The sequence below is a fragment of the Palaemon carinicauda genome, chromosome 37 (assembly GCF_036898095.1).
Source record: "Palaemon carinicauda isolate YSFRI2023 chromosome 37, ASM3689809v2, whole genome shotgun sequence".
In the NCBI taxonomy this organism is placed as follows: Eukaryota; Metazoa; Arthropoda; class Malacostraca; order Decapoda; family Palaemonidae; genus Palaemon; species Palaemon carinicauda.
The window spans coordinates 67,190,493-67,197,992 of NC_090761.1; the positions used below are offsets into that span (position 1 = coordinate 67,190,493).

The 7,500-nt window shown below is 34.1% G+C and overlaps 1 protein-coding gene and 1 long non-coding RNA gene across 2 annotated transcripts in view; one reads left to right on the forward strand and one right to left on the reverse strand.

The window, feature by feature from the left end:
• Positions 1–7,500, reverse strand: part of LOC137629753 (uncharacterized) — a 71,778-nt gene that overhangs the window by 54,350 nt on the left and 9,928 nt on the right. The gene's annotated exons all lie outside the window — the stretch shown is intronic.
• LOC137629166 (uncharacterized) lies at positions 1,764–4,914 on the forward strand. The gene is made up of 3 exons (XR_011041465.1): positions 1,764–1,891; positions 3,295–3,463; positions 4,709–4,914. It is a non-coding gene; the product is annotated as an uncharacterized lncRNA (long non-coding RNA).

Genomic DNA, 7,500 nt, shown 5'->3' on the forward strand with positions numbered 1-7,500 from the left:
ACATTTACCTAATTACAGTCTTACATTGTAATTAACCTTTTTAATCAATACGGTGTGTAATTACCTATTTGTTGAAGCTACTATATGCGTATACGAAAGGCGAATCTTATAAGTGTAAAAGATTTATGTGAAGGGAATTAGGTGTTTGAATCGATCGAAGCTTAGTCTGTTAAATTCCTCCACATTGAAAATAAAAGCATAAAAATAAAGTCACTAACTCAAAAATTAATATTTACCAGAACTTTTTTTTTTTTATTAAAATTTCCAAAATTATTCTTAGAAAGTGAAAGAGAATTATTGTGATACTGACATAATATAAGAGGTAGATTGGATTATGTAAATCTCCATTGAATATACAATGATATATTTGTATGAGAGAGAGAGAGAGAGAGAGAGAGAGAGAGAGAGAGAGAGAGAGAGAGAGAGAGAGATAGAGAGAGAGAGAGAGAGAGAGAGAGAGAGAGAGAGAGAGATTTATCAAGTATTAGAAAAAGTTGATAAAGAATAATCTCTATTATTCTTTATCAACTTTTTCTAATACTTGATAAATCTCTCTCTCTCTCTCTCTCTCTCTCTCTCTCTCTCTCTCTCTCTCTCTCTCTCTCTCTCTCTCTTCCGGTCTTGTTGAGAAATACAAAAGTATCGATATAGATTCAATGATGTACATACTGTATATAATAACGATAACAAAATCAGCCGCTACGTTACTTTTTTTTCTAACAGAAAACAAAAATAAATAGTATTGCATCAGTTTAAAAACAAATATATATATATATATATATATATATATATATATATATATATATATATATATATATATATATATGTATATATATATATATATATATATATATATATATATATATATATATATATATATATATATATCTTATTTATTCTTCCCTAAGCGTGATAGGAAATTTATATTTTGTGGTAATTATTATTATTATTATTATTATTATTATTATTATTACTATTATTATTATTATTATTAAGCTACAATCGTTGATGGAAAAGCAGGATGCTATAAGCCCAGGGGCTCTAACAGGGAAAATAGCGCAGTGAGGAAAGGAAACAGGGAAAAATAAAATATTTTAAGAACAGTAACATTGAAATAAATATTTCCTATATAAACTATAATAACTTTAACAAAGCAAGGATTTAAAACAATAATGTCCTTAAAAAATAATATCCCTAAACCTATATAAAAGTGCAAATAGACATTGCAGAACTTCAGAAGTTCAAACTTGCAGCAAATATTCTATGTTGAATAGACTGACATAAGTCTTTTTATAGTGTATATACAAAATACGTCTAAATGTTGTGACTGTTTTTTAAATATTTTAGTTGTTCATTACTTTTCATATCGTTTATTAATGTCCTTATTTCCTTCCCTCACTGGGCTATTTTTCTCCTGGAGCCCTTGGGCTTATGGCATCTAGCTTTTACAACTGGGGTTATAGCTTGGCTAGTAATAATAATAATAATAATAATAATAATAATAATAATAATAATAATAATAATAATATTCTTATAATGATTTTATAATTACTTCTTTAATATCGTCATGTTGAAAATGAAATATCCACTAAACATGACGAGGAACAGTCAAGCAAAGGCCTATTCTGACTCCAAGATGAACGACGCAACAGATAAGGGATTCGAAATGGCACCGACTAAACCCAGCAACGCCACATCAGGAGAGGCCTTGAGGCTTCTAAGCGAGAGCGTGGTCATGGAATGCGAATTGTCCCCAAGGTGGTGGAAGTGGGCGGGTGGGATCATCGGAACCGTTGGCCTAGCTGGGATATTCGTGAGCTGCATGGCCATCGTGCTCACCCGCAGAGCGCAGAAGATGAAGACTATAGTTAATTCAGCACTCGTATGGCAGGTAAGTAGGGTTGATGATGTTTAGCATTTGTTGAAAATATCTGTATATATTTATATTTTAATTGTTTATTACTCCTCATGTAGTTTATTTCCTTAATTTCTTTCCTCATAGGGTTATTTTTTCACTGTTGGAGCCCTTGGCCTTACAGCATCCTGCTTTATCAACTAAGGTTGTAGATTAGCTATTAATATATATATATTTATATATATATATATATATATATATATATATATATACAGATATATATACTGTATATATATATATATATATATATACTTATATATATATATATATATATATATATATATAAATATATATATATATATATATATATATATAATATACATATATACAGTATATATATATATATATATATATATATATATATATATACCATTAGTAAAGATGTTAGCCGATCAAAATTTCTGTGCAATATATAGACATTGCACAAAACTCTGATCATCTAGGATTCTGGGGGTACATTTCAAGATTCTTTTTCAACAATGTTTGACGTAAAACAATTTTGCATTCATCTAAGGAGTTTTGATTGTATTTCGGCTCTGGGAACTGGGAGGCCATTCAACTCCCAAATGCAAATGGGGATAAACCCAACAGTTAGACAAATATGTTGCTGTTACATTCATCCTTTAACTTCTAAATACTTCAAAGTATATTTTGTGTATTCGAGTCTCTCGTATTCCCAATTTATTATTATTATTATTATTATTATTATTATTATTATTATTATTATTATCTAAACTACAACCCTAATTGGAAAAGCATGATGCTTTAAGCCCAAGGGTCCAACAGGAAAAAATAGCCCAGTGTGGAAAAGAACACAAGGAAATAATTAAACTGCAAGAGAAGTAATAACAATCAAAATAAAAAAAATTAAGATAATTAACAACATTGAATTAGATCTATCATATATATAAACTATAAAAACTTTATAAAAACACGAGGCAGAGAAACTAGAAAGAGCGTGCCCGAGTGTACCCTCAAGCAAAAGAACTTTAAACCAAGACAGTATAATTTTAACCTAATTTATCAATATCATCATCATTTAAATTATAAACTATAACATGAGAGTTCGGTCTATATAAAGAGAGAGTGGTCTATAAATAGAGATTTCGGTCTATAAAAAGAGAGTTCGGTCTACAAAAAGAGAATTCGGCCTATAAAAAGAGTTCGGTCTATAAAAAGTGTTCGGTCTATAAAAAGTGTTCGGTCTATAAAAAGTTTGTTCTATAAAAAGAGTTTGTTCTATAAAAAGAGAGTTTGTTCTATAAAAAGAGAGTTAAGTCTATAAAAAGAGAGTTTGGTCTGTAAAAAGAGAAATCGGTCTATAAAAAGAGTTCGGTCACCATGCTCAACAGTGAATCATTTCCCTCCCTATTTCCAAGGCCTTCGTAGCGGCTGTGTCTCTAGGAGTGTCCACCTGTCTTGACACCATACTCATGTGTTTCGACTGCACCTACTTCAGCAACGCCGTCAGGCTGTCCATGTGCAGGACGTCCTTCTTGGTATACCTGTTCTCCATGTGCCATTACTTCTACGCGTCTGTTGCAGTAGGTGGGTCGTCTTATAAATCTTTCTTTACTTGCATCAGTGTGTTTAAAGTTGTGCTTTCTCGTACTGCTTATTTTCTTTTTTACTTGTTCTTTTTTTTCTATAGTAATACAAAATAAGACAAATTTTTGGTCCATTTCCCTTGCCGGAATAAATTTGACAATTAACATGATAACGACAATCCCTTCCATATTTTAACATACGTGCGTGCTCGTATATATATATATATATATATATATATATATATATATATATATATATATATATATGTGTGTGTGTGTATAATTACTCATTTAGTGTAAACTTAATTGTCTTATAAATTAGATAAAATTTAAAACTCCTAAACAAGTTTCACTCTGATGAAAACGACAAAATTGCTCAAAACAAAGTTCGACTAATTTTTCTTGATTTTTTAACTCTCTCTCTCTCTCTCTCTCTCTCTCTCTCTCTCTCTCTCTCTCTCTCTCTCTCTCTCTCTCTCTCTATGTACAGTAGGTTTATCCAAGGAAGTTTGCCTCCAAAACATCCCAGAAACCATCTAATTGTCTTATAAATTACATCCAATTTAAAACTCCTAAACACGTTTCACTCTGATGAATACGACAAAATTGCTCAAAGTAAAGTTCGACTAATATTTCTTGATTTTTTTACTCTCTCTCTCTCTCTCTCTCTCTCTCTCTCTCTCTCTCTCTCTCTCTCTCGCTAATGTACAGTAGGTTCATCCAAGGAAATTGCTACCCAAAACTGCCCTAAGTTTGCCTCCAAAACATCCCAGAAACCATCTAATTATATACCCTACCTCCAGGATCGAGGCATTGAGTTCCCCTCTTTTAGTTTACCACAACCTTAAGCCTTAATCCTTTCTCTTTAGGGTGTGGATATGGTCAAATATTTTCTCATTTTATGATTCCAATGACACATCTTTATCACAACAGTAGGTGATTGGAAGCTTCCAATATTCTCAACATTTCTCGTATTATTATTATTATTATCATTATTATTATTATCACTATTTATTATTATCATTTGCTAAGCTACAACCCTAGTTGGAAAATCAGGATGCTATAAGTCAAGAGGACCTAAAAGGGAAAATAGCCCATTGAGGAAAGAAAACAAGGAAAAACAAAATATTTTAAGAACAGTAACATTAAAATAAATATTTCCTATATAAACTATTAAAAAAAACATCAACAAAACAAGAGGGGCAATTACATAGAAAAGTGTTACCTCATTCCATCTTTTCTTCAGCTCTGTACCGAGTCGTCTGCACATCGTGGTCTACGATCCTACTGGGAGTGAGCGACAATGCGCAGAAGATAATAGCAATAGTGCCTCCGGTCTTGTGCGCCATCCTTACATCCATCTGCGCACTTTACAAGGCCTACGCTAAGCATCCTTTCATCCTCAACTGCGCTTACGGGAAGGAACCACCGGTTAAGGCGCCTACTTTCTTCAAGGTCATATTGAGTATACCCCTCTCTCTCTCATAATTATAATAAACCTATGGCAGTATCCTCTCTCTCTCTCTCTCTCTCTCTCTCATAACTATATAAACTTGACTATCCTCTCTCTCATAACTTTAATACACCAATGACAGTATCTCTCTCTCTCTCTCTCTCTCTCTCTCTCTCTCTCTCTCTCTCTCTCTCTCTCTCTCTCTCATAACTATATAAACTATCCTCTCTCATAACTTTAATATACCAATGACAGTATTTCTTCTCTCTCTCTCTCTCTCTCTCTCTCTCTCTCTCTCTCTCTCTCATAACTATATAAACTTGACTATCCTCTCTCATAACTTTAATATACCAATGACAGTATTCCTTCTCTATCTCCCTCTCATAACTATATAAACTTGACTATCCTCTCTCATAACTCTAATATACCAATGACAGTATTCTCTCTCTCTCTCTCTCTCTCTCTCTCTCTCTCTCTCTCTCTCATAATTATATAAACTTGACTATCCTCTCTCTCATAACTTTAATATACCAGTGACAGTATTCCTTCTCTCTCTCTCTCTCTCTCTCTCTCTCTCTCTCTCTCTCTCTCTCTCTCTCTCTCGGTTATAAAATACCAATGACGGTATCCACTCATGCATTTTGCTCAACTGATTTGAAAATAAGCAAATTTTCTCCCCACAGAACATTTATTTCTAACAGCCCGTGAATGTCGTGCAAACCAGGACTACGCAGATTGAGTCTTGATTATTACAATAATAGATACAGTTGCTTCTATTTCAGAGCAAGGTATTTGATATATAGCAACTACATTGCTGACAGTAGCTCCTGGAACTTTATCGCAATGATTTTAGTAACGCAAAAGTGACGAGCTCCCTTCCCTTCCATTCCAAAGCTCTGCCTGATTGTCATACCGGTCGCAAGTGAGGCTGGGACTATGCTGCTTTATGCCTACATTGTGTATGTGTCGTCAAACGAGAGGCCGAAAAACATCCTAGATGTCAAGGTAGGTCTTAGCCAAATCCTAATTTTACTTTTACTTACTTTAAGGCTCTTTAGCTATGGTAGGCAGCTCTTCTAGAAGGACACTCCAAAATCAAACAATTGTTCTCTAGTCTTGGGTTGTGCCAAAGCCTCTGTACCATGGTCTTCCACTGTCTTGGTAGAGTTCTCTTGCTTGAGGGTACACTTGAGCACACTATTCTATCTTATTTCTCTTCCTCTTGTTTTGTTAAATTCTTTGTTTATATAGGACATTTTTATTTTAATGTTACTGTTCCTGAAATATTTTATCTTTCGTTGTGTCCTTTCCTCACTGGGCTATTTTCCCTGCTGGAGCCCCTGGGCTTATAGCATCCTGCTTTTCCAACTAGGGTTGTAGCTTAGCAACTAATAATAATAATAATAATAATAATAATAATAATAGCTGGTTCTGTACAGCAGGGGAACCCTACTCTCTACAGGATCTCCACGGTCGTTCGAATCTATGATGTTCATTCAGGAGCATTTAACATTTCACAATGCGTATTGTACGCGTACTGTTTGATCATCACTGTCAAAACACTCGCAGAATAAGAGTCTTCAGTTTCCTATTTTAAACGGGGATCATTTTCTCTAAAGTCTGTTATGGTTTTCTATCATTCTTTTCATATCTGGTGTTTGCTTTATAAATAAAAAAATCATATCTGGTATTTGCTTTTTAAAGCTTTAGGGCAAAAATGTGTATACAGTATACAATTCTTAGTTTTATTTATTTTTTTTTTGTCAAATTACGACCAAAATCGTGGCCATATTAGTATGGAGCTGATGCATCATCACCAGATCAACATAAAAATTTATTTCATTATATATGAGATATCAAAAAATATAAAAATCTGGCTATTATTGTGTACTATAGAGATCACGTCTGTGGCAATCTCAATATTGATTAAGCACATAATGAATTGTTTGACAGTGTTTTTCAAAATACCTCTTTTAAAACTGTAGGAACCTTGAAGTTTTTTTATCATGAGTTATAACTTAAATTATGCAATATAACACCATGTTCTTTACTTCTACCTTTCATACTGTTATACCTTCATTAAGGGGTCGGTTGCCTGATGCGCCCTCTCCTATGCCTTTAACAAAAGACATCCTCTTCCACCAAACCTCTTCTTTCCATATCATCCTTCCCCTTATCTCGTCACCTAATTATCTGCCATCTTTTATACCTCAGGGAAACCTCCTAATTCCCTGCCATCTTTCATTCCTCAGGGAAACAAGAAACGCCGACGTAACTTTAACCTAGTCACAGCTCGAGCTGGCTTGATCCAATCTCTCATCATGGCCGTCTTCTGCGTGCACCCAGCTTTGGTCTCGGCCATGCAGACCAACCTCGTTCGAGTCGACGTATCTGTGGTGATCATCCGAATCTCGACGCATGTCACCCAGGGCATCATAGGGCCTTTCTTGATGTTTCTCCTCTCGTCTGAGCTTCGGAAGAGCGCCTCGGAGATGTTTTCGTTCGCTAGTATCACCCCGGAAAGAGCCAAGTCTCTGTTTTCGATCGAATTGTACACGCGGATTCTATACCGCCAGAGAGATGCG